A 27765-nucleotide genomic window follows, 5' to 3' on the forward strand; every position below is an offset into this window, starting at 1 on the left:
TTTCACTTTGACTAAACACCAAAATATCATCAAAGAAAACAATCACACAATACTGATATTTCAGAAAGATACGGTTCATCATTCTACTGAAAGTAGCAGGTGCATTAGTTAATCCGAATGGCATGACTAAGAATTCGTAATGGCCAAACTGCGTTCTGAATGCAGTCTTAAATATGTCGGATCTATCTAGCCTCACCTGATGATATCCAGAATTAAGGTTGATTTTACTAAATATAGAAGATCCTTGCAGTTTGTCCATAAGGTCATCAACTCTAGGTATAGGATACCTATTCTTTACAGTGATCTTATTTAATGCTCGGTAGTCAATACACATACGATAGGTATTATTCTTTTTCTTGACTAAGAGTACAGGTGCACCGAATGGAGAATTGCTAGGTCGAATTAAGCCTCTATTTAGTAATTCTTCAACTTGACTCTGGATTTCTTTTTGCTCTATTTGATTGTGCCTATATGGTGCTTTGCAAGGTGGTTGTGTGCCAAGTATTAAATCAATCTTATGGTCTTTTGGACGTGAAGGTGGTAAACCTGGTGGTAGGTCTTCTACAAAACAGTCCTTAAAATATGCAAGAAATTCCTTATGCCTAGGGTGCATATGATTTTCCTTTGCGTGCAATTCATTCACCCAAATGAGATATGATTTAGTACTCTTGCGTAGTGCACGTTTTGCTTGAGTATGCGAAAGCAGTGGAAAAATATGAGATGCATGCATACCATATAATGTAATAGATTTTCCTTGAAAATTAATATTCATTGTGTGCGTGGAATAATCTATATTTGGATTATGCTGGTGTCTCCAAGGCATTCCTAAAATAATATCGCTTGACTGTAATGGAACAACTAAGAAATTTCTTCTTTCAATATATGAACCAATTTGAATTTCTAGATCTTGTACTTCTTGTGTGCCATTGTACCTAGTGCCTAAAAATGCAGCTTTTATGCGATAATGCGTAGGTACAGTCTATAATTTCAATTCCTTTACCAATTTTGCTTAAATAAAGTCATGAGTACCACCCCTAGGAAGACAAGGCATTGGCCCTAGGTCATGACTTGTCCCCACAAACCTACCAGGCCTTTGTAAGGCAACAAACACAACTCATAGATATTTCTTACTCTTTGTTTGCCTATTTTAATAGGGGTTAGAACCCTTTCTACATACCTCCCTATATTTGTATTCTTCAACTATTTAGGATTTTGCTTATTTGCATATATTTGTTCTAACAAGCTTTTCTTACTACCTCACAACTAACGGAACCTCCTAGGACGGTTGCATAGCAGGTCAACATAACAGAGTCAATAGGATTGCATTCTAAAGCAGGTCTTTTAGTACCTGGCAATGCCTTTGCAGGAGGCATAAATGTCTCAAACCTCCCACAGGCATACCTAACCTAAACTTAGGACTTCATGCCTTGATTATCGGTCCCCAACAAACGAAAAGAAAGTAACCTCTACATACACATATATCATTATCTGCTTAAGGAAAAAATACTCGAAAATGGGATGAAACCACCTAGAATGGCCACAAGAAGCTCCTTCGTAGCAAAGGCTCTCTCTAGTGACTTCATCAACCTGTATGATGTAATCACAAAAACAAAAAACCATTAAACGCATCTGCACAAAATAGACATATGGCCCTCTTGGCCTAACGTAATCTAGTCATAATATCAAAACTAGCTAGCCTTCCTAGCCTAAAATACATAGGTCCTCTTAATCCATACAATACATGATCTCCTTAGCATATATATCACATCCTATCAAACTAACCAAGATAGCATAAAATAGGAGGACTACCCCCATGCTACTAATGTGAGATAGCTAAAAGCTTGATTTTGGCCCTTTGTAGATCCACTAGCCCAAGCCTTTCTATTGATATCTAAGTAATAATGTCCATCTCTTCTTGGGTACTATGAGCTGAACGAATGACCTTACTGGGCTTATATATCTCATCTTCTTGGTTGTCATTAAAATGGATCAGTTGTCCCAACTTTCCAAAAACTCCTCCTACATGGAGTCAAGGATTTACGATCATTCAACCCTTCCATATTTGGATCCTTACATGTCTCAATGGTACAACCCAAACTAGGTAGAGATTCACGCCTAGACACATCATAGGGATGTAGCTTAGGGTAGTGCATATGGTTAGATGTGTCCTTATGGCCGGTGATCTCATGCACTTGGGATATCATCAAGGCATATCCACATGGAATTCCTGGCTCCTCATCAAAAACACCAACCATAAACTTAGAATTTTTGGATCTCCAAACCCACTCATATTCCGTTTTATATTCTTATACTATCTCATTTTGCCGCATCGGTCTAATGGACTCAAAGCGGACTTATTGCTATAGCCAAATAGCCTCACATCCTTAAGACTACTATCGAGCATAAGGGAACCTTTGGCATCATGCATCTTCTTCATACTGGATGTCTTTACTTGCCTTTGTTCACTCTGCAACTGCTTATTCATATGAACCATACACTTACTAAAAGGGATAGCATCTACTTGAAAACATGATTCATCTATAAATTGGAAAGGTCTCTCAAGAGCCTTAGTAGGAGCACAACTAGAACCGCTCATAGAATGATCATCTAAGCTTGTAGACCTAATGCTTCTATTAATTCCACCGTCAACTGCCTCTCATGGAAGTGTTTCAAGCCTTGATAGGACTTACTTGGCTTAGAATCTTTTTGCTGTCAAGAGGCATCTTATCATTGCCCATAGGATTGTCGTGTCTTGCTTGGAGATTTTGGCTACCAAGGTCCCCTACAGGTGGTGTCTTAGTATTAGCGAATTAATTTTCTCCTTGTGAAATTAGATACATATTTGGATGCACTTGCAATAAGCGAGGAAAACTCCAAAAGTTTTCCCAACATCTTTGTATATACTGCTCATAGTCAACTACATGCATCTTGGCCTCACTTAATGACTTAGGAGCTCATGTCTTCACTTGGATTTGCATATCAATAGGTAAACCGCCCATAAAGAGCTCACATAGCACATCACTTGCAATGTAGTAGCTCTTCTTGGCCAAAGCCTAATAATATCCTCAAAGGCTCTAACATATTCTTTAGTATAAGGATAGGACTCTTGTCTAATCTGCATAAGCTGTCCTAAATCCTGGGTCATGGGCACCTTCTTTTCATATTCATTTAAAAATTTATCACATAGCTCCTCAAATGATTTAATTGACCATGTTGGGAGGCTCTAGTACCATTTTCTAGCTTCTTCCTTCAAGGTGCTAGAAAATACAAGCATCCGATGAATATTATAATATATATCAAACCCACTTGTAAAGCAAGCTAGGCTATATTCCTTTAAGTGCACCATGGGATCCTCATTTACCAAAATATAAAACATCGGGAGATCCCTATAAGGAGGAGGGCATTTAGTCCTCTCCTTCAGGAACAATACTAGGTCATTAAAATCTTCATATTCAACATGACTTGGCTCCAACATCTTAGGGTCCCTAACCTCTTCCATTTCCACCTTTATTGGTGCAAGAAGGTTAATATCATCCTTGCCATCTCTTTCTGCCAACTCACATAGTGGTCTAGGGATTTCTATGCTACGCAATAGGGAGTCTACCGAATCGCCTACTACTGATGGTGTTTTAATAATTCTATCCTCATTTGCTATTGTTTCCCTAGAATCAAAGATAGGTCCCAATAGAACCTTCCTCTCTAACAAGGGTTTCCCACATATACAGATATCATCCAATGCCTTATGGATTTGCAGGATTGCACTTCGATACCCAACAAGATCAAGCCCTAGCATTGGATGCATCTCTTGCTCATAGGCATTCATCACTTCGACCACTGGCAACACAGTCTTTTCCTTAAAAAACTTATCGCTTTTGAGGATCACAAATGACTATGCCATCTTGACATTACTTTTGCTCCCTAATCTTTTCTCTAGCTTGCATGGACTATTACTGAAAGTTACTCCATGGGTGCTTCCCCACAGTGACCCAAACTTAAGATGATGTCACTTTCAGGGCAAATGGTAAAGTAATTGGCAACATTTCTAGCCAAAGATCCCACTAAACCATTTAGAATGGACGAGCTATCTTTAGGGTTACAAGGATTCCTTGATTTTATAATCATGCCAATTAGTGTAATTATAATTGGCCAATTTTACATGTTTTCTCCAATTAGAGTTTCATTTCATTTCATTTATAAAATATCCACTTCAAAAAAACCACTTTCACATTGCTGTGGAAGGATTTTGGACATGTTTGGGGATGAAAACGGACTCTAATTCACGATTTGTCTAAATGTTTGGCTTTGTGATGTCAAAATCTATAAAGTAGGGCCCCATCATGCACTTTATGTCTCCTAGATCTAGTAGTTGTTTATAATGTCAAACCTTTGCGGGGATAAAATGGGGGGTCAATTGACCTCTGATCGATGAACCGAGACTTGCATTGCATTCTTGAGGTAGAAATGCATCTAGGAAAACTACAACTCAACCATTTGCCACTGTTTGATTTTTCATGAAAATTGGCTCTTTAACACCTCTCAAGCACTTTTCGGGCTCCAAAACGGGCTCTAGTGCTCTAAGAACGAGTCCAAATCAAGTCCTAAAATCTATCTCTCAGCACATCATTTTCTTTTTTGGTCCTATGATCCATTAATGCCTCTTCCATATAGCATTGTTTAGATATATTTATTACCCTTTATATAAAATTGCATTTTATGATATTTACAAATAGATTTCCATGTTTGTTTTTGACTCTTCACTCCATGGTTCCATGTAATTTTATGAGTTGTCATCACTAGTCTTATATTTATTTTATGAGTTATCAATGTTATGATTTTAAGTATTTTTTACACATATCTTGATTATCTTTACATATTCAATATGTAAATTCTTTGCAATATATTATTTAGCACATGGTATTGTGGGTGGCAAGGATACCCAATTTTTTTTCTCTGTAACTGTCGTTATTTTGCGCCACTAATTTACTGCACATGTCTCTATCCCAGTCTATATATGTGTTGTAAAGTATCATTATTAGCATTGCTTTTGGAATGTTAATAACGACGCAAATAGTGCCACTAGTAGCAACATACTTGTAGAGACATCTTTATCAATGCTTTAAGCAATGATAGAATTTTTTTAAAAATGAATATTTTTGTTGCTTTAAATGTGATTATGTGGCTTTTATCTTGTAGTGTAAGCACCCAGGAGCAATAGGCATATGCTTTCACTAATAAAATAAGCTTCAGTCTTGCTTATTATAGCAAGGAAAAAATATTTGTAAAATTTAGCATAAGAGTTTACAAATCAGCCCATAGTATTCCAATACATTGGTATAGCATCTCTGGGTGATCCATCATTAACTAGATATTCGGAGAAGTACAAGTGACCTCTAGAAAATGAGTGTTCAAGGGCTATCCAAAACTACAATACAATAAGCTATTATAAATTGTGAGCTAATGGATGAACCCAAGAGCTCCAATAGTTTCCCAAACTCATATCAAGAGTGTCGAGTACAATGCTAAGTAATTGCCCAAAGGTTGCGAGTAATGTAAGGAGCTGGAGATGAGGCATGATGAAGCAAACTGATCAAGGAAGAGGGGCAACAAATAGATGCAATTCACATTGAACTTCTGGCTACTCTTGCTACCTTTGTGGAGTGGAATGGGGCAGATGGAGAGCAAGGAGAGCTCCAAGGGTTGCCAAGGAAGCCCTGAAATAGGTCAAATGTAGCAGGAAATAGTCCGAAAGACACATAGCATCACAAGCATACCTTTGAATGAGAAGCCATGAGTGCCAATCAAGAAACCTTTGAATGCAAGGTGAAGCAATGTCAAGTTAAGCTACTCAATGTCATTGCAATGGCTCTGATACTAATTCAAGGGAGGTAAGCTCTAAAGTGGAAGCACAAATCGGAAGTAAGAGGTATGGTGAAAGGAGCAAGAGCAAGAGAGGGAGAGGGAGAGGATGTACAAAATCTAGTAGTCACAATATGTGACCAACCTTCCCTTTACTCAAATATCACTAAAAGAATAAACAATCAAGTTACAGTGATGTGTATGTAGCACTTGATTGGCTATACAAGTATTATCAGTGTAATTGATAAACAAGTAGCAAGGCACTCCCACCTTTACCCCCAACACAAAGCGAGCCTACTAATAAGCCTTCATATCACCCCCAAAGTGAGAGCAATCTAATTTTCTACCTAATTGAAAGGACATGAACTAACAATGCTTACAAGGAGTAGATTGGATAATCTACTCACCTTGTAAATTAGCCTAGGATGGCATATAGACTAATTCCCTACAACAATAGCCCTTCATCTAAGAAATTCTAACTAGTCTAAAACTTCACTTTCAACATGCTTGTTCTTCTTTGAGACTATGACTTCTCATGAAGTAGATCATCATAGCCTTTTGCTGTAAAATATTATGACAAAGTGTCTTAGGCATTTTTTTATTTTGATCTCTCAACTTGTAAAATTGAGGGTTTCTCTCCCAACTTAACTTGAGGGAAGATTAAAGTCTAGATGGAAGAATCCAATGTGACATATTTTCTTACTTTGTTTTGAATAGGACTCTATATCAAGATATTTTAATGGTTTTTTTTCAGTGGAGCTCATGTACAAGAGATAGTGATATTTCATCATAGCCACCCAATTTAAAATCCCAATGTATTTTTTTAAAAGATTTTGAGTCTCCTTTAATGTCATTTTGACTCTCCATTTAGGGTGCAACCTCTCAATAAAATAAAATTCCTTCAACATGTTTGGGAATGATTATTCCCAACCCAAAATTTAGTTTCACTTCTCCCAAAACTTCTCAAAGATCCTTAGATAAGTCCTCAATATTTTGTTCCTCTCCTTGCTTACAAGTATTTACCTAGCCAAAGACCCAACTTGCCTATTTTTCTCTTGGACAACCTGCATAAGAATGTAATCATTGAGATTTGATACTCCAACTCTTGTATAGCTCTTTGGAGCCTCAATCCTCACTCATAATTGGGTATCTAATCATTCCCTTTTCCTTGCAACTAGTATTATTATATGGAGCTTGTTGTAGGGATCAATTATTTTTTGCACCAAGCAACTTGGCTCTAGTTTCTTAGGTAAACGTTGGGGGGTCTTGACCATTAATTCCATGAAACTTAGGAAGTAATTTGGTCATATTTTGAAGTCAAAATTTATCCAATCCAGAGCACTAAAGTTAATAAAGATGCTCCCAAGTAGGGCACGAAAAACAATGAAGGATACTTTAGTGATAGAGGTATACTATCAATGATGTGCATGGTCAAGACATGGAGTTTTGATTAGCTAGAGTTACTTTAGTGCTATGTTCAGATGCCTTGTAGCTCAATGGTGGAGATTTGGTGGTACTCCTCTCTTTAAGGTATTTTGCAAGCATGACTTATCTTGTTACTACAACAATACCAAAGCTTTCTACATTCAATTTACTAGGGGTATATATATATATTGTTTCTATGCGAACTAGAAAACGATTCCTTGAGCAATTGAACCCCAAGGAATTCACTATATGTATGCCCTCTATATCACTTGTATTCAAAGCTTATTTATAAATATCCTTATCTTTGAATTTTCCCTTAATAAAACATAACAATTTTCTATTCAATATGTAAGTAATCCCTTTATATGGGATGGTTCCGTATGTAAAAAATGTGTAAAAATGGTGTTTTAAAATTCCATTATGTTGAACTCATGTGATATGTGCATATATTTATGACTTATCTCCCTAAGAACTGAACCTCGCATTGTGAGAAGACATGTTTACACCACCAAAGTATTCCCCCATAAAGATTCATAAAAAATATCTAGCATTGACATTCAAATGGAGAAGCCATTGTTGGTTTTGAGCCAATAATTTGAGAGAGGGTTGACTAATTTTCCATAAGCATTAAGATGCCAAGCATTTATTGGATGTAAAAAGTAAGAAAATTTGAATAATAAATCCAAAGAGAACCAATAGTATCAAGTCATCTAAGTTCTATCAAAGAGGAAATCACAATAATATACATATAAAGATGTCACCAGCTCATTTCAAAGATTAATGATGATTTGCATCATGTTCTCATCTGGTATGGTACCACATGAGGAAAAATGCATATCTCAAGTGAGGGTAGAAGTAACACTTCTTCCTACTCCAAAGATTAATTATTCTACTATTTTTTCATCCTTGGTTTAGACCAATGACCATTATAATGAAATATCTACTCTAATTAATCACTTTTGGACTAAACACCTATCCAATGTATTACCTAAAATCCCTATGCATTAGTAGTTACATCATTAGTCTAAATGTGTGGATTACATCATTAGTCTAAATGTGGGGGTGTCTTAGTCTAAATGTGTGAAACTAGAGTTATTGAGAATGAAGCTACATCATTAGTAGTTGTACTATCCCTATGCACTTTGGGTTTCTCAATCTAATTGACTCTCTAATGTCCCATTACATTCATTTCTCTTATCATATAATGTTAATGACTTGAATTTTTTGATATCTGTTTGGTTTTGGAAATGCTTACTTGTATGCAAAATTCTCCCATCCTACACAACTATGGATGAGTTCTTGATATATTAATTTGTTTCTCATGGTAGCTCAATGGCCTATGATTCTTATCTCTCCTTATACGACCTATTATCCCAGTCAATATAAAGTACTTGAATACCTCTCTAAGATGCCAACTTCATGGTTTCCTTGCTGAAACATGGATGAATCAAGAGGATCCCTTGCTCCATTTTCATCTTTGTAATCAATACATAGTTTTCTCATTGTAGAATAGTAATATATCTACTAAAACTATATTTCTAAGATGTGTCTCATTAAGAGCGATGTAGGCCTTCAACAAGTCAACATGTGATGTATTGATGGAAACTCAATGAAATCAAATATGATGGTTGCATTTAAAGGAAAAAGTAGGAGCTTCAAAATCCTTTAAGGATTTTAGCTACTATCGCCTACTAAAATCAACCTTAATCTCTCAAAGTCTTCAACATTGAATATCCTTGCTCATGTTGAGTCTATACCATTACCTACTAGAATCAATCTTGAGCTTTCAAAGCCTTATACACTGAATATTCTTGATTATGTTGAGTCTATACCATCAAATACTACCAACTAAGCACAAAATTGTCACAAAATCATGATCTTTGGCTTGGATTGGAGGGGCAAAGGACTACAATATCCACTATTAGAGCTCTTAGTTATGTGATCCTGTGAAGCCATTAAGATTGTGATATGTCAAGTGACAAGTTTGATAGAATAAAGATGTCTTCCATGTAAGCATGGTCATTCACTAGGCCTCATTCCATGCTCTTCTACTACTATTGAACAATCAATTGAGATAGTATGCTACTATGGCATAGTGTTGTAAGCTCTCATCTCCTTAAATTTTATTAGACACCATATCACAGTCCTCTGAACCTTTTCTAAGAGCATTCACCCATATAAATGAGTAGTTCTAGCCTAAGCTTTAGACTTGCATGGGATCCAACATGTTGGTTAGAATGCTCTCCCAAGATGAATCCTCCTATGTCAACTCCCATCTAAATGACAACTATATTCCTCTTGAATAACATATGAGACTATGTTGAAGCTCTCAAATCCAATTTTCTATTCTTCATAATGTTGCTCAATAGCATTGCATATACTGAACATGCTATTACATCACCCTCTAATGCAAGCTACAATGTCTTCTACAACCTATAATTTCTTTCCATTTTGTCCTCATTTTTCCTCCTCTCCAATAATAGTTGTATACTTCTCTCTCTTGTTCATACTTATTGAAGTCTTATTTTATCTTCCAATGTCTATACCAAAGTGCTAAATGTACCATTCAAAAAACTAGGCGATCTTCCACCTCAAAACCTCCCCTTCTAGAGAAGCAAGATGTCTTTCTTCAAGTCCATTTCCCCTTCTCTATTTCTTCTCTTTGATTTGGTATAAATGAAGTCTAAAATAGCAATACTAACTCTGACATGCCCTCTTCTCTTTTGAGAACTAGTTCTAACTTCTAAATCTTTTTTAAAAAGACCCATAAAACACAATATTCAATATGTACTTCTATATAATTTATGTTTTGAATCTTCTTTGAAAAGGAACCATGAAAACACAGTATATACTTCTGTATAATTTCTTTTTTCTTCCCAATCATGCTTACTAAAAACAATGCCCTCTTGTACGTACTTTGCACTTGTATAGAGTTTCTTCTTTTTAATTCCAATCAAGCTTGCTAAAGAACTTATCCTCTTGTTTTTTCTCCTTCCAAACTTGGACTCCTATTTTCTACTAACAATCATCTCATGTTTAGTAGGAAGTGATGATGCTTTGAATCTTTCTCCTCTTTCTTACTTTCTTTTTGTCTTTTTCTCCATAATGTTTTACATTCACTTCTTTTTTTTTTGCTTGTGTGGGTAAGGCCTCCATAACAATACAAGCATATACTAGACGAAAAGCACAGGTATACACATAAGACACAGAGATACTAATCTCTCTTTATCATGCACGCAGATGAAAGGACTATTCAAGCAACATAAAGAGAACAATACACATCGTGAACCTCATCAAAAAATTCATAATGATGCATATCATATATCACACTCTAATACATGGATATGCACATGCATACATGCACGTGTGCACATGTGTCCATGCACACATGCACACATTAATGCATCCACTCATAAAAATTAGGAAATGGTATATAAATGTTCATCACTCTTTTCTCACTAGTATTGAATGAAATATAGCCTACATTCACTACAAAACTCCTTTGAAATGTCTTAAGGCATGATGAAAAGAAAGAAGCTCATTTCTCACACTAGTACGCTCTATCTAGGCTCTTACACATCCCTTGTGCATCACTAAGAATATCATGCTTATGCTCTCGATGAAAATATACCCAAGCACATGTGCATCTAAGAGTAGATATAATTAAAATCATGACATGCATGTCAAGGTCCCAATGTAGAAAAAAGAGAAATTGATGCATTGAAATAGTATTTGCATATTCTATTTTGACATTTCCATGCACCATGGAATTTCTAAGATAGATTATTGGATTACATTATGCCTTTTAAAAGCCAAGACCTCATCCCTCAACTCAAAGGTTTAGCTTCACACTCATACATGCTCCTAACACTCTTCATGAAAAGTATAATCATCAGAAATATTGACTTAAGCTGAAGTAGTTGGGGTTTTAAAAAAAAGGACCCCCATGACTTTTATTTTGTAGGTAGGTGGACAAATATTTGGCTAGTTAATGGTAAATAAGTTAGAAAATTGGACGATTGTTATGTGAAAACCCTAATTTAAAGCTATTTTTGGGTGAATTGTAGACCAAAATAAGTAATCTTTTGTATATATGAGATTTTTTTTGTTTTCAACCCTAAAACTTTAGCTCGATAACCAAGAAAATCTCCAAAAAATAGCATTTTGTGCTAAAATTGGCCGTCATCATGCAAAATAGTTCTTTCATTTCCATGCACCATACATTTCATAGTCAACAATGAATGTGGAGTAGGCATACCTGGTAAAGTGTCGGAAGTAGTAGTAGGATCATCCTCATCTTCAGTGAAATCTGGCATATCCTCATGCTCGTCTTCATCCATGGCTCCAAGATAGTTGATATGTGCTGGTGGCTTCTTTGAATGACAATTTGCTGCGAGATGCCCTGGCTAGTGACACTTATAGCATACTATTGGCTTGGCTTTGGTTACATTATTTGCAATGGCTGGAAGTCTGGGTACATTTGGATTTGCTTGTGGAATAGGCTTAGAATTTGGATTGACATTGGAAGGTAATGCAGGTGGTTTAGCCCAATTCTTGCGGAAAGATGGTGATGAGAAACGACCTGGATTAAACCTTCTAAAATTGGAATTGAATTGTTTAGATCCAGAGTTACCATTGGCTTGGAATTGCTGTGGTCGTCTATCTCTTCCACATAACTTATCTTCAGTGTCGTGAGTTAGTGAGATGGCGTCTTCAAGGGTAGCAGGCTTGAACATGTTCACTTCAGCGTAGTAATGTCCAAGGAGTCCAGACATATACTTCAGCTTATGTGTCGCCTCTGGTACGTCTTCAAGCATGCGTAGCTGTAGGAGTGCATTCCAAAAACTCTCTGTATACTGTGGATCTGGCTCACGATCCCGTTGTTGAAGTAAATCCCATTGCTTGATAGCCTTCTCATGAAATTGCGGTGGAAGAAAATTCTGCATGAACTTCTTCTTGAAATCTTCCCAAGTAGCAGGACATTCTATGCTCTTGTGGACTACAGTCCACCATAGTGATGCTCTATCTATCAGATGATTAGTAACACACTTGATTTTATATTTTTCTGGATAAGTTTCCTCATGGAAATAGTCATCAAACTGGCTAATGAATAATAAAACAGTCTTTCCTTCTCGTATGCCATTGAAAGTGCGAAATTTGAAACTTCGTTTACTTATCTTGGATTCCTTGCGAATGGTTTGTGCTTCAAGAGTGGCATCGATGGTACGTCGAATCAAATCTTCAGCTTGAGGTTCTTCTTTATCGGTGGATGCTCTTTGTAGTTTTGTCAATTGCGCTTGCAATGCTTGCCTAGCCCTTCGCTCTTCTTCCAATTGTAGCATGATTAGATCCAGCTTTTGTTCCATGGTAGGCTCAGGTAGGTCGTCTTCAGCCATAGGATCATCCATATGTGGGGTCGTCATCCTGTAAAACTCAATAAACCTTTCTCACTCAAAATCAGGTTAGCGGGATGAGCGTAGCTCAAATTTGGGGTTACAAGGCTATGTATTTTTGGGTATTTCTTTCTCGATTTTCAGAAAATCTGCAATATTTCCGTCTTCGTTTGCTGAAAATACTTCAGCGAACCTGTAGATAGGTAGAACACCTTGCCACGAACAACTTTCCAGTTCAGAGTTTTTGCATAGGAACAAGCCTTCTAGGAGTTTTGAGCACTAGTCAGTTCTGACTCCAGTTGACTAGTCTGACTTGCAGAGTTGCAGACTTAGCAGACTTACAGAGTTGCTGACTTGCAGAACTTAGGGAACTTGCAAAACTTGATTACTGTCGACTTGCAGAACTTGACTTCAGAGGTGCAAGACCTGAAGTTTGTGGACTTTGTTGCCTTGTCTGACTTGAGTAACTTGGCTTGACTTGAGGAAGTTAAGCTTAAAAAGCTTAATCAACAGTCGTCTGATTTTTGTGGGGGGGGGGGCCGTTTTTTGTCCGCGCGAAAAAATCGGAAGCTTCTCTTACAGCTCGACGTGAAATTTTGAAGCTTAATAAGCTTCTTAAGCTTTCTCTTAAGCTTATTGAAAGAAGTAATGATAAAAACAATGAAGCTTATCTCTGGTTTTCAACGACTTGATGAAGGAGATGGATGCGTGGTCCTCCACCTGCAGAGCCTGGTCCTTCGCGATCTGACAGTAGAAACAGGGGTTCTTGATAGCCAGAAGTCTGCCTATATCGACGGTTCGCGATGAGATTTACTGTAGGGCCCGATCGTTCCTGGAGCTTCGCCTTCGCCCGAGATTGGTAGCGATTGGAAGCTCTTGATCTCTGCTCCGCTCTGATACCACTGATGCGCAGATCGGACGCAGAATGCTCACGTAGTGAATCCCGGAAGGTCCCCAAGAACAATGAACTCTACCTTTTTGCACAAAAAACAATGTAAAAGCATGAACGACAAGAAGCAAGAGACAAATTGGGTTCAATCTCCCCCATGCCTTGTGTGAGCGCTTCACAAAGCATGTATTTTATGTATATTTAAATCTTCATGCTCAATAATAGCCCAATTTACAAAAATATAACAAGTTTTTAGCTTTTGAGTTTGCTTTCTACAAAAATAGAAAAATAAAGCTAATGGACGGTGCCCATAGAGTCTGGCACGCCCAATCTCAATGTCCAAATAGAAATAACATATCCGTGCGCATAGGCGCATACAAAATAATAATCAATAATCTATGTCTCAATAGACATAACAAAATATAGGCGTGGCACCTATCAAAATATAATCCAAAGGTCGAATACTCGCTAGACTCCAATACTTTCCTCCGCCACTGCTGCTATCTCTACACATCAACTGAAGCATTCACAATCGTTAGTAAAATAATACAATTTAAACCGACAAAAGTGAATACCTAGCAGTCTTCAGCTACATAAATAAATCAACTGGTTAGAAATAAATCCTAACCTTAATTTATTACGATTGCGCACTCTAAACTCATAAATGTTTATTAATTTAATATGCATTTTGCGGAATCACCCGCTATGGAATCACCCACGTACACACTAAATTAATGAAACGCCCGAAAAGGACAGGCGTCCCCATCAACTTCTCGCACAAAGAATCCTCTTTGTGTATGAGCCCCGGTCATCTAAGTTTACGGAATCCACCGTAAAACCTCACGGAATCCACCGTGGAATATGCCTCCTGGCATCAGCGATTGCTATAAACAGGCTGAAAACTACAGATTGAACTGAAAGAAGGAGTGATCTGGCAGATCCGTGACTAGGCGTTCTAGGGGTTTTACCCGCGTTTCGGAGCCAACTGAGCCATCAGATTCAGGTTCCGGGAAGCAGAGAAAGAGCTGATTTTTCTGATCCACGTTTTTGGTCTACGAACGAGCTCCAGGAAAACTAATGCTTGGAGATTGCTTTTGAGTAGTGCAAAGATTCCAGATTCTTTCAATACATATTGATTCAACTCATTGTGATTTGTTTTTGTCGTGTTTACCACTTGGGTATTCTCTATCTTCTCTTCCATCTCCTATCTCTACTTCCTTCTACTTCTGATTCCCGGTGGATTCGACCTTTCGACAAAAACCCCTTCGACAGCGCCTCCGCTGCAATGGCCAATCGGGGGCCAAGGACGGCCTTGATGGCGATTTCGATGGGAGGAGGAGACGGAAGAGGGAGGATGGGGAGGAGGAGGGAGATGGAGGGAGGGGGAACGGTGCGGGCAAGGTGAGGAAGGAGGGGACGAGGGAACGGTTGGAGAAGGGGGGCAAGGGAGGGGGGAAAGTCCGATGGTGGAAGGGGGGTACATTGGGGGTTTGGGCATTGCAGGGGGTCCATAAGCGAGGAGAGGGGTAATAGGAAGGAGGCCCATGAGGGGGTAGGCGTCCTTTTTGTGGGGGGGTGGGTAGAGGTCACAAGGCGGGTTGAGGGGGGCAGACCACAGGGCAGGGGGAATGAGAAGGGAGTGGGGTAGAAATTAAGGGGGAGTAGGAAATGATGTAAGGAATTAGGGGGGGGTGGATAGGTAGGGTTTTGTTTTTTCTTTTTGGTTTTTAGGTGGTTTTTAAAAATAAAAGGAGGAAAACCCAAAAAAGTGCCCCCCGTCCTGCGCACGTGCACAAGATGGGGGTAAAGAAATTTGTGTTTCGACGAATCAGAGGTTATCCGGGCACACGTGTAGGCAGATGGCAAGATGATAGACACGTCAACGTGTGTTAAAAGATAAAAACGGAGGTGTGCACGCACAAACTTGCACAATAACGGGGCACAAAATTATACAAAAATTAATGCTACAAAATCCATCCACCCTAGAACGAAATGTGGCAAAAAGGACAAATATCCTGAATGTCAAGCCACATACGCCTATGACATCAGAATGCCATTCTGATAGAGATAGGACTTGTACACGTGGAAAAAACAAAAAAAACATATCCAAAACAAGGAAAAAAATGTAATACCAAACACGGTTTCTGTGGATGGAAAGACACATTCACATAAATTAATTTTGGAAGATCAGTGCATCGAAACAAAAGACAATAAAAAGAAAAAATGACAGGACAAGTGTGGATGACATCGCAATTAGGTCAAAATGCATTTTTGGGGTTAGAAGGAGGCATTCACATGGGAAAAACAATAAAACGAAGCTTGAAAACACCTATAAAAATTAATAACAAAAAAATTTGTAGATCAGAATAGGGTAAGGGAAAAAGGAGAAATGGGAAAGAAGGGGCATGAGTCAAGGATATCCACTTGAAATTGAATTCCAAGGAGAATAGGGCACGTTCACATGGAAAAATGACAAAAGTATGCACGAAAAAACATGAAAATTTGCAAAAATTAATAGTGGGCAAACCATACATCAGAATGAGTGGCGGTAAAAGGAAGAAATGACAAGTGGAAGGTGTAGGAGACAGGGCTGTTAAATCAGATCAACGTCCCAAAATAATAAGAAGCGTTCATATGAAAAAATGTCCAATGTGCAAGAATTGCTTAAAATTTTAATAACTTTCAATCCATTGCTCGGACTAGGGGCCAATGAATAGGAAAAAGGTACATTGTAAAGGGATACACATGATTGTAAGATTGGATTTGGGTTTTTGTAAACTTAGGATGTGTTCACATGAAAAACGACCAAAACGTTGTGTAAAGAAAAATAACAATAGGAATGGCCGCTTAGGTAAGGGAGATGAGGGTTGGTGGTTGGGCAAGGGACCCATTAAGGTAAAGTGAAGACATGGGATATACACAGATTTTGTGAATGACATATGCAAGATGTATGCTCGATAGACACGCAGGGACGTGTCCCGACACTCAAAGGAGGATGAAATGACTTCGCATGAATACAAGACATTTCACCGGATTGCACGTTAATGTCCCCACAATTAAAACATGACTGCTACTTGAAAACAAAAGGTGTAGGGTTAGAAAAACTTGGCCCAGTTTGTCGAGCATTGTGGTTGATTATTGACGTCGTGTCTTGTGTTGCAATCGACTGTAGGAGGTACCAAGATGTCTTCACAGCATACGTTTAGTGCAGTAGGGACCACACAACAGCACCCAGGGAGGCACCTTTGCTTATGAATGTGTAGGAATTCAAATGATGATGAAGGATATCGCACTCAGTGCATACTCACTCAAATGGGGAGGAAAGAATAGTCACTCGCCCCATAACATTCATCACTTGATGAATCTCACAGAGAACCCCATAACATACACCCGGTTTAGAAATCGACAAGGGAAATGGTACAAAAGGAGTATGCCAAGGTACAGAGTTAAGGGTGCATAAGTATGTCCAACCCTGTCTGGCATATGTGCAAGCAGGAAGGCTAGGGAGCCTTATGGTGCAGTGTACAGAACAAGGTGACGTGTCATGTGATGACAGTAGAGACCCATCCCATGGGTGCATAGGGAAAGGAAAACATACCTTGTGCCAAGTGTTGTAACATTCCTCAATCTCACCTCTCGATGATTGTTTTGAGGACACACCAATCACACTTGAATCCCTTTGACTGACACTCTGCTTGAGAATATAAGAGGGCAACCCAATCCTTACACCCATTATTGTTATCCTCACAATCGCTTGTGCAAAGGTTGTATGCCTTGTGCGCATGTGAGCCAATTGAGCCTCGAAATTTGAGAAAAGCCAAATATCAACAAAATAGAACCAGATTCAGAGAATGCAAAAGTTAAATAATGGTCTAAAGTGCGTAAAGCATATAAATCCACTCTATGGATATAAAATTTTCTTAACACATAATTTAAAACTAGTAAGGCATACTAAATTAATTGTCTAATATGTTGCACAAAGTGTTATGCCAAGACCTAACTTCCAATTGCACTAATATTCTACATTGATTAATGATCTTGGGATAAACAACCATGGTCTGGTCCCTCAACAACTTAACCCTACGAATGAACCAATTCTTGTTCAAATTTATATCCAAACCTTTAATACAATTTCAGATGGATTTTGAAGTGGGTGCTTGGTACTTAGTTGAGACAATGTTTCTAGTCTCAAATACAAAATCTTGAAATTGAATATTGAAGATATTTTCAAAAGCATAGTATAGTAGACATTGCAGTAGTTCTTCTATAAGATTTTGAAAGCAAAGAAATTTACTTGGTCCTAATATATTATTGCTTTGTTTGAGAAACATTAATACCTCCTTCATCATGTTAATTGTGTGGGGATTCGGGAATTCTATTCTCTTCCACTTGTGGTTAACTCACCCTCCTCAAAGACTAGTAAGGAGGAATGTGGGATGAGGGTGGTCCCATCTAGGGTTTCAAACACCCTTGAAACTAAACAAGCTAAGACAGGATGCATAGCCTAGCATAGTAAGCTAATTCACCTTTCTTCACAAACATGATAGTTAGGGCCATTATATTCTACTCTCATTGGGCTCCTACATTTGTGCCTACACTTCTCGTCAGCTCCTCCACTATCTCTTCTATCACCTAGCACTAAATCTTGATCATGGTGCGAGACTTTGTAGGTTAGACAAGGAGAGCAGAAGAGAAGAGAAGGAATAGGAGGAGAAGAGGCTCCCACACTCACCCTCGCTATATCATCCTCTCAACTCCCACACTCACTACCTTGGCCTCTCATTATCATTGTCAAACTCTCTCACATAGTAATGATTGACGTCTTGGGGAAGTTACTATATGTATATCCTATACATCATGTGCGCTCAAGGCCTATTTATAAATATCCTTATATGTGAATTTTTCTCAAATATAACATAACCTTTTTCTTTTCAATCTCAAAATAACCCATTTATAGTACACCCTTCTGTATGTAAAAAATATTTTAAAATTTATCTTTAAAATACCGTATTTTGAACCCACGTGATGCACACATATATTCATGAGTAACTTCCTCGAGATTGACATATAGATTGAGAGATGTGTTTTTCTTGGTTGATAGCCCGAGTCTCACTATTAGAAAGATGCCAAAATAGATGGACTCATTGTTAACACTACTTTAACAATGATGTGGGTATAGTCAAATTGTTAGAAAGACTTGGGTTCACTCTCCTAGGCAATGCCTAATACTTCATTACATGTGCTAGGGTTTACCCTCCTACATAATGTCCGATACTTCACTATCCAAGCTAGGGTTTAACCTTCTAATTCTTTAATATCCAATCCATGCTAACTATATGAAGTAATGGTGAAGGGATAAGAAATATTATTGATGAAGAGGGAGAGGGAATAAAAAATTAGATGGTAAGAATATATGAATTTGGTGAGATGCTATGCAAGTGAGGGTTCTTGAATAGGTCTCAAAAAGTGACACAACCACTAGTTGAGATGGTAGTTCGTGAATAATGAATCTTCTAGTTGTGAATTATGTTTTCTTCCATGTTAATGTATGTTTGTTTCTCCAATATACTAGAGTGGGTAAGTAAGGAGTTTTAGGTAGGTTAAAAAATAAGAGACACTATGATTTTCAATTTGTAAATAGGTGGGAGAATGGTTGGTTGATCAAAGGTGGAGTTTAGAAAACGGGGCAAACATTATGAGAATGCATGATTGTTCGGCTATGTTTGGATGAATTATATTGGAACCATTATATTTTCCCTTAATCTTTACATTGGAACCATGAGAACAAAGGTATGAGTAACTAGTTAAGAAGTTATGCAAGAGCATTATATACATATCACAACTGTGATGTGCCCTTAGATATGTAAGAGAGTGCTACTTGAAAAGGCCATTAAAAATCACAAATTTAATAAATGGAAAGTGTGGTATTGTGCACATGCTTAATTTATTACCCTATTCCCATTTCTCCCTTTCCCCTTTCTTTGTTGATGTTTCATGAAAAGGCCATAAAAAGTTGTTTTATCTACCATTCATATTTATATTATAGGGATTGAAGCAAAAGGAACAATAGAGACTATACATGAGAACTTAATAGTGATGTGAATGCATAAAAAAGCAATTGCTTGGGAGAGCCAAATTATAATGATAACTAAGTTTGAGTTAAGTAGCACTAGTTCTATTTACTTTGATATCCACAATCTCTATAACACTTTCTATGGAGGTGAAATAAATTATGTAGATTGAGAAGCATTTGGTGTGAAAAAGAGGTAAACAACAGGAAGAAGAGATAAGTTTTCCAAGCCCTAGCTTTTCCACAAATTGGAAACAAGGATCTAGATTAATGCATTGAATTATACCCTTTTCTCGCACCAAATCAGATGAGGCCCATTGAGTCTATCCTCAACAAACTTAGTTGCACATGCGTGAGAGTTTGCACCCTCATTGAACACACACCTCTTACACAATATGTTGGAAAATCTTATGCTAATCGGGAACCTTGGATACAATGTGGAAGGGGAAAGGATGAGACATGGAACATAAAGGACTACTTCCAAGGTAAAAACTAGGGGCATCTAGATGAGAAAATAAAAATAAAAGAAGGTTGGAGTAAAAATAAAAGTGAGAGAAAGATGAAAATGACAAAGGATTAAGTGTCACCTTGCGAGGGCTTGGTAGGTTCTTAGGTACCGAGACAGGACCTGAGGTCGATATGCCCTGTTCTCCTTGGGTCACTACACTCAGCCCCCTTCTTTTTACACGCTCGAGTTTGGAAGAATTAAAGCTAAAGGAAAATTTATTAAATAAAAATATCTATTGCTCAGCCTATAGGAGCCCTAGCCTAGGAGGAGCTCTTGGTTGAGTTGTCCTTAGTTAGGTAAATAGTTCAGACTACGACTTAGGATGACCTCTCTAATAGTTCTTTTTAGCTTGGCCGTGTTGGAGCAGTCAATTAGTGACTAGCTTTGGGCTTTCTATTAGATTATGCTAGGCCTCCTCCTTATGGATTTCATGCCTTGGTTTTTTCAGGGGATAGGGTGAAAGCTGTGATGTGTTTTGTTCTGTATTTTTTGTATCAGCTTGATGCTCTTTGTGGTTGTGTTTATGTGCAGGTTTGTTCGTGGGATTCGATGAGTTGAGTTGCCCTATCCCATGGTCACTAATAAGAGCTGGATTTTAGGACCTGATTTGGACTCGTTCTTGGTGCGTTGGAGCCCGTTTTGGAGCTGGAAAGTGCCTAAGAGGCGTTAAAGACCCAATTTTCATGAAAAATCAAACATTGGAAGATGGCTGAGCTAGAGTTTTCCTAGATGCTTTTCAACATTAGGAATCTAACGCAACTCTCAGTTACGGTCGATCGGAGGTCATTTGACCCCCCATTTAATCCCCGCAAGGTTTGGCATTATAAAGTAGCTACTAGATCTAGGAGCTGTAAAGTACACAATGGGATCCAAGTTTATAGATGTTGATGTCACGAAGCTAGCCATCTAGTCGGTCTGAGTTGTTTGCACCCCCAAACAGGCCGAAAACCCTTCCACCACAATGTGCAAGTGGTTTCTTTGAAGTGGACATTTTCTAAATGAAATGAAATAAAACTCTAAATGAATAAAACATGTAAAAACATGTCAAGATGCAAGGAGGGGGCTTTTTTGATTTGCACCCCACTTTTTGGAGATTTGTGTGCCTCTTAGATGCTCAATCATGTAGAGCAAGAGAGAGAGAGAGAGGGAGATCCCTGATCCATATAGAGAGGGCAAGATTTTGATAGTAACCATGTGTAATATGATGAAGGGAATTAAATTATGATTTTTAGTCTTTCTCTCACCTCCTTCCTCTCTCCTCTTGATGGCTGTTCATATGCATCAATGAAAGAGAGAAGGCGGTAGGGGTGATGACGATTTTGAAGCAAATGATAATGATGGAATGGTAGAGGATGTAGATTGCGGCTAGAGAGCGTGTCAGCAGTAAGAGGGAAGCATCAGTGACCTCTCAATCTCGAGATATGTGCCTTGAACATGCAAGTTTCTATGAGTGAGAGTTCTTTTTTTTGTTTGATAAAAGATAATTGAAATAAATGATTGATTATGATTGATCTTATTGCATATGCTGAATTATATTTGAACTGAAAGACAAAAAACCAAAAATTTTGATGACATAATAATTTTTCCTCAAAATATGAAAAACCCGCAAAGTGGGATTTTTGAAGAAATCATGGAAATTCACAGTTTTAGTGAGTGTTTTGAGTTCTCATGGAATAAAAATGAATATAAAAATGGGGCTGAGTGATTTTGATTAATGACAGCTCACAATTCTGATTTTTCATAAATATTGAAGATAAAAATAGAGAAAATTAGATTCTTCACGATAAATAAATAAGGAAAAATAGGATCCATGTTTTGGATGTGTGAGAAGGTTGAGGCATGAGGATTAAGCCTTAGCACATCCTTTTTTGTATATTTTAGTGTGGTTTTCATTACTTTCTACATGAAAAAAGACGTAATAATGAATCTTATACCTATGCAACGTTGCAAAACCTAAATCGTAGGGGGGAGAGAGCATTTGTGAGTGTGCTTAGCTACTTGAAATACATGAAGGTTTGATTTTTTTGGTTTATTCATAGCATATAGGCAGATAATAATCTAAATTTAAAGAGACTAGTAGCTCAAAAACTTGGTGCTAGTCTCTAGCAACGTTGCAATAATGAGTAGGCATTAAACGATTGTTTTGCACACCAGGTGGCTAATTTCTAATCATAAAATTCTTTTGCACAATGGTCATACACTTTTAAATTTTTCATGCCACATGGTATAAATCCCATATGCATAGCACCTGATTGCCTAAATAAATGATCAACATGGAGTGTGTGAGGATTCCTAGACTATAGGACAGACGAGTGGTTTGTTGGGGTGAGTTTAGTCAGGAAATATCAGCTCTTGGATTGCTCAATATACAAAAGAGTGGAGCTTGTATGTTTGTTCTTTATGTTGGAGTAGCGCATCAAGGGGCCAATCCCCAAGATGTAGGAGACCTGCAGTGGGGTCGTGGCATTCAACCCAAGAGGTTTCCTCCTATGTATGTGATACATGGTATATTATACCAATGTATATGGTGCTGAGAGAGAGAGAGAGTATGAGAGAGATACACAAGACATGCTCCCAAAGAATGATTCATATTGATGTAGAGTTAGTATATATAGGTGAGACCCAAGTCAAGTGAGAGATTATATATATAGTTATAACATCCCCACTCAAACAAAGGTCTCTGGCTGCGAGTAAAAAAGCCCTTGGGGGGAACAAGGGAAAAACCCGAGCTCCTACACATACCTACGATACAAAAATGATTTACTATAAAGTTTTCTTGAATACAATGATACATGCCTCAATCAGTGAGATAAGAATTGGAACAATACCAAGTGCATGTCTTAATGAAGTAAAGCGAGCTTCACTAAGAGCTTTTGTGAAGATGTCTGCAACCATTTGATCACTGGGATAATGCTCCACCATAATGGAACCTTTCTTGACTTCATGTCGAACATAATGATAATGAATAGCAATATGTTTTGATTTACGTTATTGTATATAGTCTTTGGTAAGACTAATAGCACTTTGGTTGTCGCATCGAAGAGGTGTACTAGATGATGAAGGATGTCCCAAATCTACAAGTAGTTGTCAAAGCCAAACCAGCTCGCGAGCTGCTAATGATGCAGCAACATATTCGGCCTCAGTTGTAGAAACCGCAACACATCATTGTTTCTTGCTAGACCAAGAAACCAAACATCCATTTACAAAGAAACAATTCCCACTTGTAGATCGCATGGATAAATGTGAACTTGCCTAATTAGCATCTGTATATCCAATAGGGTCAAGAGAAGTTGAAGAAGATAAAGAAGAATCCTCTCGACGATGATAAATAAGACCAAACTCCTTAGTACCCTTGAGGTACTTAAGAATACGTTTTGCAGAACTCCAATGAATAGGGGAAGGGAAAGAAAGATATTGTCCCAAAAAGTTAGCTGCAAATAAAATATCTGGTCATGTGTTTAAACCAATAAATTGAAGACAACCAACAAGATTAGCAAAAGGTTGATGAATGGTTGATTCTTCATTGCGTGTTGTAGATGTACCCTTGGTAGAGCTCGAAAGAATGGGAGTGTTGGCAAAGTGCGCATTTGTCAACCCAAAATTCTTAACAATATCATTAATAAACTTTGTTTGGCAAAGAAGAAGAATGCCTTGTTGTCGGTGTCGTTGAACTTGAATAACCAAACAAGAATGTATCTCACCAAGATCCACCATTTAAAATGCAGTCGATAAAAGCTTCTTCATAGCATCCAAGAAAGCAATATTATTTGTGAATAGTATCATCAACATATAGAGCAAGAATAATAAAACATTTGTCCTCCCTTTTGATGTAAAGATGTGGGTCAGCAAAACATGCAACAAAACTTTTAGATGTGAGGAACTGATCAATCTTAATATACCAAGCACGAGAGGCTTGCTTCAATCCATATAATGCACGATGAAGCTAGCATACAAGATGCTCCTTTCGTGCAATCATAAAACCTTCATGTTTCTCCATATAGATTTCTTCTTCAATATCTCCATTGAGAAAAGCCGTTTTAACATCCATTTGGTGAATTTCTAGATCAAATAGTGTTGCAAAAGCCAAAAGCATACGAATAGCTGTGGAGCGCACAACGGGAGAAAATGTTTCTTGATAATCTACTCCTGCAATCTGTGAGTAACCTTTTGCAACAAGTTGTGCTTTGAACTTTTCAAATGAGCCATCAGCTTTGGTCTTGGTTTTATAAACCCATTTACATTTGATAGGAACACGATTTGGGGGGAGTTCAGTAAGAATCCATGTATCTTTGGAGATTAAAGAATCATACTCAGCTTGCATAGCTTCTTGCCATTGATCCCTTTGAGATGAATTGATAGCTTCCATATATGATATTGGATCCTCTTGGACAGACATAGCATCATCAAAGACATCATATTCAATAGAATAGAATCCATGCTCTATCTCAATAGGAAGATTGACATATATCTCCAAAATTTCATCAATCTTCTTTGGAGGTGAAGGAGGTTTATGATCATCAAAATTAGTAGACTCACAAAGCAAGTAAGGAAATGCACTAAGCAAAGACTGTGCATCATCTAAAACATCTGACGACCATGTGCCACCCATAGTCTTCTCATCAAATATAGCATCACAACTAATGATAACCTTTTGAGTAGAAGGATCATAAAATTTGTAACCTTTGGAATGATCTGAATAACCAAGAAAAGTAACCTTCAAACCTGGAGGATCCAACTTATGTCGAGTGTCCTTGGGCACATGAATATAAGCAATGCAGCCAAATGTGCAAAAGTGAGAGTGTGAAGGTGTCTTCCCTGTCGAGATTGTTATAGGAATTTTACCAGCAAGTGCAGTTGTTGGAAGATGATTTTGAATAAAAACGGCTGTTAGAAGTGCTTCAGTCCAAAAATTTTGAGACAAACCAGAGTGTATAAGCATGCAATGTATAGCATTAAGAATAGTGCGATTTTTACGCTCAGCAACACCATTTTGCTAAGGAGAATAAGGAGCTGTAAACTCATGATGAATACCTTGATCCTTACAGAAGTCATCAAATAGATTGGATACATATTCATCGCCATTGTCACTACGAAGAGTCTTTATAGAGAATCCAGTTTGAAGCTCCACACTTATCTTGTATTTTTTAAATATAGATAAAGCCTCAAACTTATGTCAAAGAAGAAAGACATGTGTGTACCGTGAGAAATCATCAATGAAAGTTATAGAATATTGATATTGAAACTTTGAGGCAGGAAAAGGACCGCAAATATCCGTATGAACCAAATCCAAGAGAGCACAGGAATGTGATGAAGTAGAAGTGTGGAAAGGCGAACGATGGTGTTTTCCAAGTGCACAGTACTCACATATTCCCATACGTGGATGAGATTTAAGATCCATACCTTGCACAAGACCATGACGATGAAGATCAAGAATTTTGGCAAAATCGAAGTGTGCAAATCGTTGATGCCATAATTTGCAATCTGCATCTCTAGGGGCAGTAACAACATTTGCAACCGTATCGTTCAATGATAGCTCAAATAGATTACCATGTCGAGGAGCCACTGCTATAGTATGTCCGTCTTTCTCTATACGACATTAATTATGATCAAAGCCATTAAACAAACCAAGATCAACTAGACGAGCAACAGAAAGAAGATTTCTTTGCAAATCTGGAACATGAAGAACTCCTCTTAATATTCTAGTCGATGAAACAGTCCCCAGATATAAATCACCCACTCCTTTGACTTGACAAGTTGTATCATCCACAAGGTAAACAAATTTCTTGACATGAAGAGAATGATAATTGTGAAGCCATTGCGATTGGTATGTCATGTTTCCAGTGGCACCTGAATCTACAATGAATAGAGAACCATCATGAACATGAAGTACATTTTCTGGAGAGATATCATGATGGACGAAATTGAGCTCCTGATGAGTATGATCATCATCAGTTGTAGTTTGTTGAACAATATAAGCTGGAGAACGTTCTTCATCATATCTGCGTTTATAACAATGACGAGATGGATGATCTATATGTGCCCAATAATCACAAGGAGGAAAACTTTTGGACGAGCGAGGTTGCTTTGTAGTAACTCCATGCTTCTCACCATATTGACGTGCCCAGCAATCAGAAGCCACATGGCCTTTCTTATCACAATAAGAACAATGTTTGTTAGGATAAGCAAGACGAGAAGATTTACCACCTTGATTAGGACGTCCACCCTACTAAAAACATGAAGCGGGACACTTGCGAGCAAGAATATTCAATAAGAGATATACATGCTTTGTCAAAGTGGATATCATCCTTGTTAGACAAAATAGTGATGATATTGTCATATAAAGAATCTTTGATGGTATGAAGAAGTTGAGTAACAATCTAATTTTTAGCAACAGGAGCGCCAGCAGCACCAAGCTGATTAATAATGTCTTTAAAAGCCTCGATATGAGAGTGTATAGAAGTACCAATCTTATATTGAAGATTCTTCAAACGACTTTGGAGATATAAAATTTCAGTGATCGATTTCTTCTCAAACGTTGAGATAAGATACTCCCAAACAGCATGAGAGATTTCTGTTTAAAGACATCCAACATAAGTGAGTCAGGAAGTGCAGAAAATATATAACGACGAGCTACTTTGTCATGACGAATCCAATCAGTATGATCAATTTTCCATTGTTCAAATAACGGGCCATTTGTAATCAGAGAATGGTCATTCATCACATCAATAGGTTGAACTAGGCAAGACAGGTCACCCAAAATAATATCAAATCATTCGTCACCTTCAAGAATTAGCATCATCTTTACTTTCCACCCAGAAAAGACTTGTCCTTGGAAGAAGGGAACTGAATGTTGGCCATGCCTATATCTTGAGAGAAAACAAATACGCAATTGGCCATGCTTGTATCTCGAGAGAAAACAAATAAGATGAGATTCCAGAATCTATAAACCATGAACAAGATGAGCGTAGTTGAGACGCATGACAATCAAAATAGGGAGATGCACGTAAGAACGACGAAAAGTATTGAGTGACTAAAAAGAAAGCCCGAAATAGAGAGAAGTAACGTGCAAGACGAGATGACGCATATAAGAAAAGTGCTATTTCGGTCAAACAAAGAATGTGAATGAGAATAAAAACATTGCTAAAAATAGTAAGATGTTTGTTTGTCATAATCAACATCATTAACGAAGAGGAGCAATTAACGAACTGTAATTGGGGATTAACGAACTCTAATTAGAATTACAGTTTTAAATAAAGAATCGCAAATTCGAGTACAATTGCTGTCTTGAATCCTAAACTGTCATAACTTTTGATCCAAAACTCCGATTGACAAGCGGATTTGACAAGATTAACTAATATTTATAATTTGAACAAGTTCATGTATCAAATCATCACTTGTGCAAAGAATTCAATCAAGTATAAACAATGAAACAACTTATCTTCCTTGTTGTTGCTACGCATCCATAGCTCTCATACCATGTTGAGAGAGAGAGAGAGTATGAGAGAGATACACAAGACATGCTCCCAAAGAATGATTCATATTAATGTAGAGTTAGTATATATAGCTGAGACCCAAGTCAAGTGAGAGATGATATATATAGTTGTAACATATGGGATCTCCCTCT

The sequence above is a fragment of the Lygodium microphyllum genome, chromosome 20 (genome assembly GCF_053477565.2).
Source record: "Lygodium microphyllum isolate KBCC chromosome 20, Lygodium_microphyllum_v1.1.10, whole genome shotgun sequence".
Classification (NCBI taxonomy): domain Eukaryota; kingdom Viridiplantae; phylum Streptophyta; class Polypodiopsida; order Schizaeales; family Lygodiaceae; genus Lygodium; species Lygodium microphyllum.